Source organism: Barbatula barbatula, assembly GCF_947034865.1.
Source record: "Barbatula barbatula genome assembly, chromosome: 6".
NCBI classification, from domain to species: Eukaryota; Metazoa; Chordata; class Actinopteri; order Cypriniformes; family Nemacheilidae; genus Barbatula; species Barbatula barbatula.
In genome coordinates, this window is record NC_136765.1 from 1571154 (window position 1) to 1582038 (window position 10885).

General features: G+C 44.6%; 1 long non-coding RNA gene across 1 annotated transcript; it reads left to right on the forward strand.

Moving 5' to 3' along the window:
* The first annotated feature begins 1076 nt into the window (after nucleotides 1-1076).
* On the forward strand, nucleotides 1077-10649 carry LOC306895633. Its single transcript, XR_013786806.1, has 3 exons — nucleotides 1077-1138; nucleotides 2873-2929; nucleotides 10518-10649. It is a non-coding gene; the product is annotated as an uncharacterized lncRNA (long non-coding RNA).
* Nucleotides 10650-10885: the final 236 nt, after the last annotated feature.

The window sequence follows — 10885 nt, forward strand, 5'->3', positions numbered from 1 at the left end:
ATTAAAACACGAAAATATTTCGAAGTTTTGTTAGCCACAGTCCTTTTTCAGGCGATACACCAAAAACTGATAAAAACACAAATAGACTTTGGGGCGATGGAACCAGAAGTCTTTAAATGCTAACTCGCTTCCGGGGTTTTGCATAGAAAAATACGTCATCTCTGCGGCTCTCTAATTCAAGTGCAGGCAGTCCTGCCTGTAGCAACATGCGCTACTCTGTTTTTATCAAAGTAAAACCTACATATTGTTCCCAAGATTCAAAACCTACCGTTTGGTGTAAAACATGTTCACTGTAAAACTAACCCCAGCAATATCATTTCATTTTAAAATGTAGTAATGTTGATCATAAGTGACCCAGTTGGTGTAATAACCAAGCTGAAGCCTTTTTTGTGAACTATTGTTTTCAACATAAAATCTTCCTACATACTGATTTGTTGAAACCAGACCGCAGGTCTCCAGAAGAAGTGTTGGCGATAATGTCTTTCTACACACCAGCTCCATCACAGAAATAGGGTATGAGGTATATGTAGTATTAATGTGTCTACTTCTTATTGCCAATGTGATGAGATTAAATGATGTTGCCATTTCATCAACATGTATACCTCATGATATACAGTGGTATTTACAGTGGTATCATTCTTTAAACACAGTACAGACAGAAGGTCAAACACTGTGATTTTTGAGGAATCTTTATTGATTGCTTTGGCAATTTTGTAACAAAACACAATAATGCCAATAGGTTTATTGAAAATATGAGTCCAACAGCAGAACACTTGCTATGATAGAAGTTCATCGTGGGATTTGCCTTCTCTTTAACCCCAAGTTGTCATTTCTAAACTTGAAAATAAAAAAGCAAGTCACACCAAGCGAAAAAACAAACAGTGAATGCCAAGTAAAGGCAATTTAGAAGTTTTTTATGGATGTAGGGGACTTTCTTCTCTTAGACTCCCAGAAGTTTCTTGGCCATATAGCCGGGCATATTGTAGAGGAACAGGACAAGGAGGGCGAGCAGAAGCAGCGCCAGCACAATTTTGATGACCAGCCACTTGTATTGTGTGCAGATGAGATAGCGGATTGCCTTTAGCGGACTTAGGAACCACAGGAAGGTCGTGTCAGGACGGCTGGTGGAACAAAAACGGTAAACAACATTGTAAACACTGAATTTCAACTTTTGGCAGTTTTCAAATGTCCTTATTCATTAACAAATGCATTGGACATATGTTGTTTTGTGTATCGAAACAGATGTCAATAAGAGAAATTGCTTTTGTTTAGGAAATCCGAATAATTATTTCGTAACATGCTGACAAATAAACGTTAAATGAACATTTAACATGTTAAAAGGTGCTTGATAACATCACAATACACTCAATCATCAACAGATAAAAACAGAAAACAAGAATAAATATGATTTAAGATGCATTTATCAAGAACTGGTAAGAAAACAAATGCATTTTATAGTTTTTATTCATTTATTGGTTAGATTCAAAGCACACAATAACACATAGCAGTAATGCAATATAAATAGTCAACTTTCATGCAAACCATTACCCAGAGACTTCTGAATCAATACAAAAACAACATTTGACATTAGTCTCGTAAATGCAAACCAGACCAGATCGTTTTTTTGTTTAATTCTATGCAACTATGCTTGGAAAGAAATGTATGCTTTTTCAATTGCTGCGTGTAGGTCAGAGATATTTTGGGTTATTTCATTTTACATTAATCATTCAGTTTATTGCATTCGTGATTTTGAACAAAGTTGAAAAACAATAAGACTAGTCCAACAAACAAATATCACAAAATGTCATCCATGTCTTGTAAGTAGGAGGAGAACGCTTTTCAAGCCCCTAGAAGTTTTTTCACCATGTATCCGGGCATACTGTACAAAAACAGCCCCAGCATGGCTAAGAGCAACAGAGCCAACACAATTTTGATGACCAGCCACTTGTATTGTTTGCAGATGAGATAGCGGATTGCCTTTAGTGGGCTAAGGAACCACAGGAATGTCGTGTCAGGACGGCTGGTGGAACAAAACCAGTAAACAAACTTTTAAACACGGACTTTTAACACAGACATTGCCAGTTTCACAATGTTTATCTCATGGATTAACACAATGAAGTTGCTGGAAGTTCGTTGCAAATTTCTACGTGTATTAGTCATACCAGTCAATTCCATGAAAAACTTCAGCTTTGTCTGAATAGCTAAATGTATTCTAGTATAATCGAATTTGGTTAACAAATTGACATTTAATGAACGTGAACATGAACATGCTTGTTAATATCAAATCGATTCAGAATGAAAGCATTCAGTTATGGACTAAAAGTACTGAAATTAAAGCTTATCATAAATAATAAGTTAATAATAAAGACCGTAGTTTGTGCTGCTCTGATCAAGAACTGCTAATAAATCAAATGCATGTTATAGATTTTATTGATTTATTTGTACCATTCAAATCACACAATATCCCATCTCAGTAATGCAATATAAATCTCCAAACGTTCTAAAAAACACATTTTACTATAACCTTGGAGATGCAAACCAGACATCTTTGTTATTATGTCTACGCAACTATGCATGAGAATATAAAAGCTCTGTCAAATGTTGACATATTGTTAGTTCGGGTTTGATTAACTGTTCAGTTTATTGTATTGAATGATTTTGAACAAAGTTGAGAGACAGTAAGACTTCTCCAACCATCAAGTATCAGAAATATCATTGGGACAGACGTAATGAAGAGCACGAGAAAGCCTTTCAAGCCCCTAGAAGTGTTTTCACCATGTATGTGGGTATACTGTAGAAAAACAGCCCCAGCATGGCTGATAGCAACAGAGCCGACACAATTGAGATAATAAGACACTTGTATTGTTTGCAGATGAGATGGCGGATTGGCTTTAGCGGACTGATGAACCACAGGAAGGTTGTGCCAAGGGTAAAACACATTCTTAAAAACTTTCTCGTCCTGACTTTTTATGGACAAGCTAAGATTTTACGCTCATTTAAGTTCGTTTTATTAAGTAAAATTTAGCAAAGTTGTAGTATATTTTAATTTTTTTATTTAATACTTTATGTTGTAGGTACGAGTACTAGTTTACTTGTACTGTAAGTACACTACTTAATACTACACTCTTAAACCATTACCACATTTTGTGTGCGGTCCGTAACTGAACACATCTCTGTGTTATTTCTATAAAACGTCTCGGTTACGTTCCCTGATGGAGGGAACGAGACGTTGTGAGAGACTGACTGGGTTTTGATCTTGAGCACCTACCTTCTCCGAGATAATTAATTATAAAACGCCAATGGGCTTGGCGAATGGCACGCGCACGCCAGTCTCCGCCCCGTACATACGGGTATAAAGGAAGATGGCGGCGGTCATTCACTCACCTTTTGTACTGAGGAACCTGAGAGGGCACTCTCGTTCACTGCAGTGATTCGGCGCAGCGTTGTGGCATGAAGTCACAACGTCTCGTTCCCTCCATCAGGGAACGGAGGTTACAGACGTAACCGAGACGTTCCCCTTCAGTCGGTCTCTCGACGTTGTGAGAGACTGACTGGGGATCAATCTAAAACGCCACAGCGCTTGCACCGATATCACGACCTCTAGCGGAGCGACTCTGACTGGGCTAGCGAGTTACAAGAGTGCTACCGCGAGACGTAATCTTCCAGCCACATAGTATTGGTCATACTGAGAAGCCTCTACTGACGGCATCACGGACAGTGGCGTACGCCTCTAGTAGCGAGGAGCTGTCCGGAGCCGAACACTGGGGAAACACTGCTCTCCTCTTAGAAGAGTGTGTTACTGAGGCCACATCCTACCCGGAGGGGAGGTTACATGTGGAGACATTAACATGGTCTCCCCGGCGGGGAGAACAAGATGAGGAAAGGTGTTCGCCCGAATTGGGGGACAATCCAGGTGGGATTACCACCGGCGGGGAGGTCACAGATTCACCAATCGGGAAATCCTGAGTGAGGAATTCAACACACGGGACGACCCAGAGGGGAGTCACTACGTATGGGGCACTAGTCCTAATACAGGGGTCTGCCTGAGCAGGGATGACTCTACCTATAATGGACCTGGTTCTAACAGACGGCTCCGCTCAGTCTGTTACCAAGTGCTGTGCACGCTCGTTGGTGAGACGTGCTGACATACGGACAGAGTCTAGTTCCATACCGAGGTAAGAGGTACTCTGCGCGGGGGAGAGCTTGCTCTTCTCCTGGTTGACCCGGAGGCCTAGACGGTCTAGGTGCTGAAGCACAAGGTCTCGCGAGTGTGCCAAGATAAGCCAGTCGCCGAGATAGTTTAGCACTCGCACGCCTTGCTCCCTGACAGGAGCTAAGGCAGCCTCCACTAGTTTGGAAAAAACCCGTGGAGACAGGGCCAGACCGAATGGCAGGACCCTGTACTGATACGCCCTTCCCTCGAACGCGAACCGTAGGAACGGCCGGTTTCGGGGAAGAATAGAGACGTGAAAGTACGCGTCCTTCAGGTCGATTGCCACGAACCAATCCTGGTGACGTACCGAGCCCAGGATGCGCCTCTGCATCAGCATTCTGAACGGCAGCCTGTGCAGATGCTTGTTCAGGCGACGCAGATCCAAAATGGGCCGCAGCCCCCCGCCCTTTTTGGGCACGATGAAGTACGGGCTGTAAAACCCGGACGACATCTCGGTTATAGGGACGGGTTCGACCGCACCCTTCGCCAGAAGGGCAGCGACCTCCTGCCAAAGTACGGAAGCATTCTCTCCTCGCACCGAGGTGTACAGAATGCCCTGAAACTTGGGGGAGCGCCTGGCGAATTGGATCGAGTAACCGAGACGGACTGTCCTCTCTATCCAGTGTGACGGGCTGGTGTGCTACCAAGCGCCCAAGAACCGCGACAACGGGACCAGAGGGACAATCTGCTTCACCGTGCCGGGGGAGGCTGGTTCGGTGGCTGACAGTACGGTCACCTCGCACAGGGGGGACCCCCCGGGAGGTTGACGGCTCTGTATGTTTACCTGCTTCAGGCGGCCTGACGCAATGTCCGGGGGAGATTGCGGTCGGCGGCCCGATCCATCCAATACACCGTCTGGACGAGAGTGTTGTGAAGGAAAACCCAGGGGAGATTTGTCTCTTTGTGAGTATGTGGGCGCCGGACCCTGAAAAGGGCCCAGACTCGATGGGACGTGGCAGGCAGCGTCCTTCTCGGATCCGGCGTTGGAAAGGCCGGGATTCGGGCCCAGTAAAATCTCCCCCTGGTTCGTCCCGTCAGGGCCGCTTAAAGGACCTCTTGGCAGGCTGCTGACGGGGAACAGATGCCCTCTTCCGCGGGGGTCTACGTCTCTGGTGGGTCGTCCTCTGGGAGGTTCCTCAACCGGAGGGCCGCCGCGGGAGGGCAGGGCTGCTGGGAACCAGGCTGTGCCCGAGACCATGCCGACCTGTTGGACTGCCGTCCTCCACGGTATCACCAAGCAGCCCTGCTTGCGAGATGGCCGCATCCAGAAGGCGGGCCTTCTGGGCGCCGCTCACCTGCGCAAGACTAAGCTACAGATGCCTCTCTTGGACCACCATTGTGGACATCGACCGACCCAGGGCACGTGCCGTGGCCTTCGTCGCTCGTAGCGCATACGAGTTGGGTCGGACTTCCCGCCGTCCAAATCCTTTAGGACTTTCGCCTGAAAAACCTGGAGGACCGCCATGGCGTGGAGAGCGGAGGCGGTCCGTCCAGCAGCACTGCAAGCCTTCAACACGAGTGTCGAAGAGAGCTTACATGCTCTGGACGGGAGTCTAGGTCGAGCCCCCCCAAGTGGCAGCTGTCTGCGGGCACAAGTGAACCACGATTGCACGCTCCACGCGGGGGACGTCAACATAGCCTCTAGCCGCCCCACCAACCAGGGAAGCCCCCTCCGGCCTGAAACGCGCCGAAAGGGGTGCATTCCCGGACTTGGCGAGCTCGTCATGCACCTCCGGGAAGAATGGTAAAGGAGCGGGGCTTGACTTTTGACCACGCCCCCGAAACCGCGCATCTAGCCACGAGCGTTCCGGGGAGGATGTTGTTACACCCTGCAACCCGATGCACGCGGCTGCCCGGGAAAGCATGGCCGACATATCAGCGTCAGTCTCCTCCGGAGCTCGACTGCCTGACGACAGGAGATCAGAGGAGTCTTCCGCATCCGATGCCAGCAGGCAGCTGTCCGACGCAGCGACAGAGATAGCGTCATCATCCGTGTGCGAAGTCTTACCACTATGAGACGGCCGTCTGCCGCTCGTAGGGGACGAACCAGGTGAGCGTGAAGGGGTATAGATGGTCCGCGAGCATGAAGCTGACGGAGCAACATCTATCGGAGTCCCTAAATCACCCCCGCCGCTCGCCAAAGCGGTCAACCTCGCCGAAACGGCAGCTGAACACGTCTGGGAAACAGACGGGGTGGTGGCAGCCCTCGAAAGAACGTAGCCACCGTGACCGCAACACCCTGATTGCTATGTCCGCACACACGGGACATACCGCATCAGTGAACCCTGCCTCAGCATGCTTGCCAAGCATGTGAGACAGGAATCATGGCCGTCAGACTCCGGGATGAGTCTGTCGCACCCAAGGATACAGCTACGAGACATGCTCTTAAGGTCTGTAGCCTTCTAGCTTACCTCTTAAGGTCTGTAGCCTTCTGTCGAAACGCCCAGGGGAAGTCCACCGAAAGGAGAAGTCCGCTGCTCCGCGTCATAAATCCAGCAGGTTAAAGTTTTCTCGAAGTCGAGTATCGCGTGTAGCATCAGCAAACACACAGGTTTCGAAGAACAAAGGATGAGTGAATGACCGCCGCCATCTTCCTTTATACCCGTATGTACGGGGCGGAGACTGGCGTGCGCGTTCTATTCGCCAAGCCCATTGGCGTTTTATAATTAATTATCTCGGAGAAGGTAGGTTCTCAAGATCAAACCCCAGTCAGTCTCTCACAACGTCGAGAGACCGACTGAAGGGGAACCACATTTGTAACTTTAAACTGTCCCTTTTATTTATTACACAAAATCAACACCAGATAACACATAATGTGTGAATGGCGTTTTTATTTGAATGATAAGATACGAGGGATGTTAAAAAGGGAAATAGATGAAAAGGTTTTGTATAGGTTTAGTTCATTCTGATTGTTATATTTATATCATTGAGGTGAATGAGAATGACAGCTAATGTACTAACTTTCCAAACACAGGGTTGAGCTGTTTAGAGATGTAACTCTCTTTGTCCTTTATCTCGGATTTTCCAAGCTTAATTGCGACATAAGGATCCGCTTTCCCATTGATGTCTGCGGGATGGAGATCTGTTGCCTGAGACAAAGTCGTGCAATCATAAATGATTATTAAACATATGCAAACAGAATAAAACCGCAGTTATGTGAGTCGCACATACCCTGACGACATAGACTCGGACCATGACGTTTATTGGGTCGTTGTGTGGAATGTTCTGGAACATGCCCATGTTGGAATCAAAGCTCATTTCTCTGGAAAACTCATCTGACAGAGGAACTTTATAGATACACAAAGATCCCTGCAGACCACACAGTGAAAAAAAACTCATTCAACTGAACAGAAATTCGACATCTTAGTGTCCTTGAGGAACATTTTGGTTCCTGTTTTTTTCCTAGACAGCCACTTAGTGTTGGCCCAGATCCGGCCAGCATTTGATACATCTCACACGGGCCAGAAGTGGGACGGATCTGGGCCGACACAATGTGGCTATCTTGGTTGCCTGATCCAATGAGTGTTAAATGGCCCACTTCCCTGATGACAGAGAAAAAAACTCAACAACAGACCTTAAATTTGCCAATGAGTCTGTTTTCCTCTCATCGGCTGCGTTCTGGTCCACATCCGCGTCGTCTGAGCATTTCCCTCTGAACAGATTAAAGGTGTGAAGCCAGTCTTCAAAACTGTTGTATTCTATCTCAAGCTCTCTGTTATACATCTGTGAAGAACATAAGACCTTCACATGAAACCACACATGAAGAACAACTGGACTTTTTCAATTTTAAGTGTGTATATTTATGGACCTTCAGCTCCTCGATTTTCTGCTTCTTCTTCTCTGGTCCGCTCTCTCCAGGCGCTGGCTTGTTCCTTCCCTTCCCTCGCTTCCTCCTGCCTGTCAGATCAAGATAAACATGCAAACATCATAAAAATGTGTAATATGTACACAAGCTTTTACCTAACAAAAGAAAACAAGTATTTAACGCAATAGAGGTTGTATTGTATGAACTGTATTTTGAAAAACCTCTGATCCGCTCCTGAAAGGCTCCTGTATAGTCACGTTTCAGTTTAAAGGAACATAATTGTCATAAATTAGCTTTCATGTTTTTAAAATATATTATATATGGAGAGTTTATTAAGAGTAAATACATTTTTATGATGTTATTGTGTTTTACTGAGTTAATAAGCTGTATTTTTTATTATTATGGCTTCAATCAAAACAAAGCTTCTGCAGTTTGATTGATATCAGTTGGAATGCACAAAAAAACACGATTTTTGAAAATGATCATATATTGTACAAGAACGTCTCACTTCTTTCAGTGTCTCAATAGAAGCGAAGTATTTGGACCACCAGTCCAGCATGCTCTCATCTAGCTCCTCCTCTTCTGGCTCCTCCCCCTTCTTACGCTTCTTTTTGCCTTTTCCACCCTTCTCTTCCTCCTGTCGCAGCGTTAAGAACAAAAATAAACACGGTCAACACACATTTTACTTTCATACTCTCCTGAATTAACACCAAAACTCTACTGTACATTTACTGTACTACTCACCATGTCAACCTTCACCACAGCGTCAGACGACTGCAACACAGTCAATGCACATGTCATTACTTATTGTTTACTCTTATTGTTTTACATATATGATATTATGTACATTGGCATTAAAACGTTTTGAAACACCTTCTTTATTGTCCAAATTTCATAAAGTTAATTGAAATAAATATTTTAGCTGTAAAAAGACTTCTGAATAAGCAGTGAGTCTGAAACTATCAACAAAACCTTATTTTAAAAGAGGGGTCAAATTGTCTTTAATACAATCATTTTGTGAATTATTTGTGACAATTTTGTCATTCCTGTAGTAATTAATTATGATAAAGTCATTTAATATGGAAGTTTATTTATTAAAAACATTAATAATAAAGTTTTTTATATATATTTAGTTAACCATTTAAATATATAATCAGATTTTATTTCTAATTTGTTCACATAATATGTTTATATTTTTGAATAGTAAAGCATTGAAAAACACAAAAAAAGCACAAAAAAATACTTTAGTTTATTTAGTATTTACGAAATACTATATTTCAAGGGTAGTAAACTTCCTACATACTATATTATTTTGAATAAATATAAAAGTATACTGCATCAATTTGAGTAATCTCACAAGTTAAATCTAGAGAAGTTAACTTAACTCAAAATGTTAAGTTGAGATAACTAATTGGCGCAATAATATTTTCAGTGCAGTTTCAACTTACTACACTTCATACTACAGACTATAGTACAATACAGGGGCGTTTCCTCCGAGGAGACAAGGGAGGCAGTGCCTCCCCTCCCCCTCGAAAATTATCGAATGAGAATATTATTAACAGTTTAGAAATAGAATAGGACAGCAGATATCACGTATTGAGCTAAATATGAGATCAATCAGCGTGTATAACAGTGTGAAACAGCGACCCCGCTCGAAAGAATTCCAAAGGGAGGCAGCGTTTCTCTTGTCTCCTTTGAGCTCATTGACTTTACATATACCCGCTTAAGCGTGCCGTGAGTTTGAGTGGGGGTAATTGAAAAGAATGGAGAAAAGTCACGTGAGAGGAGGCAATGCCTCCAACGGGCTGTGATTGGATTAACTCATCAGCGAGATCCCGCCTTCCTGCTCGTCTTCGTCATTCATTTTAAACTGCAGGTGCTAAATTAGATTGAACGTTAATTAAATTGTTTTATTAGTTGTATTAATCGGAGTTTAGGATTCGTGTCAGAGATGGTGGAGGCAGAGGAGTTATCGATTGTTGACAGAATATTACGTGGTTCAGATTTGTTCAAAAACTTTTGCTTGTGATCAGGCTTGCTCAGGATAAGAGCAAGTTTAAAGTAAGTCACATCTATTTTATTTGATCTCTTAAATGCTTTGAGTATTTCTGGGACTGCTAATAATTAAATTGATGCTATTGGTAATGATCAGGGCCAGACGGAATGCGCGTCCCCGGGTACCCGCGGATATTTCCGCGGAAGAGTACGCATCAAGTACTCTGCTGTTAGTGTTGCAATCTGACGATTTTATGGCGTGATCGATTCCAAAGACACCCACAGTCTACTTCTCAAGCGAATCTAATAGATCGTAATCGTTTCTAAAATAGGTGTGGCGAGTCACCCCTTGTGCAATCAGCGTCGCCAGGGAAACGGACGAGCCACAGCTGCCGATCGTCAACTCTCCAATCAAGTTGGCATAAAAGCCAGCGAGCCAGAAGACACGGTGAGCTACCACTCCCATGCAAGCCAGGATTAATGTTTATGTCTTCTGTCTCGCAGGCTCGGACGACTGACGATCGGCACCGCGCTTGGAAGCACGCACAGAGGAAACACAGGCACACTCGACGGACACGCCATTGGGCACGGAGAGCACGAACCAGCGGGGGAATTAATCACGGGACACGCCTACGCCACACCCACGGACCCATTGGACGTTGCACCGAGCACCCTGCACGTACACATCTAAATAAAAGGTCCCCTCCGGGGCGGTAAAACGACTTTCTGTGTATGTGTCATCTCTCCCCCTGCTACATTTGGTGGAGAATGCAGGCATACTAGAGAGATTGACGCATACACAGGACATTACCCACAAGGTTTTTTTTTCCTTGCCTTTCAGACACTCTCTCTCTCACTCTCTATCGGCCAGT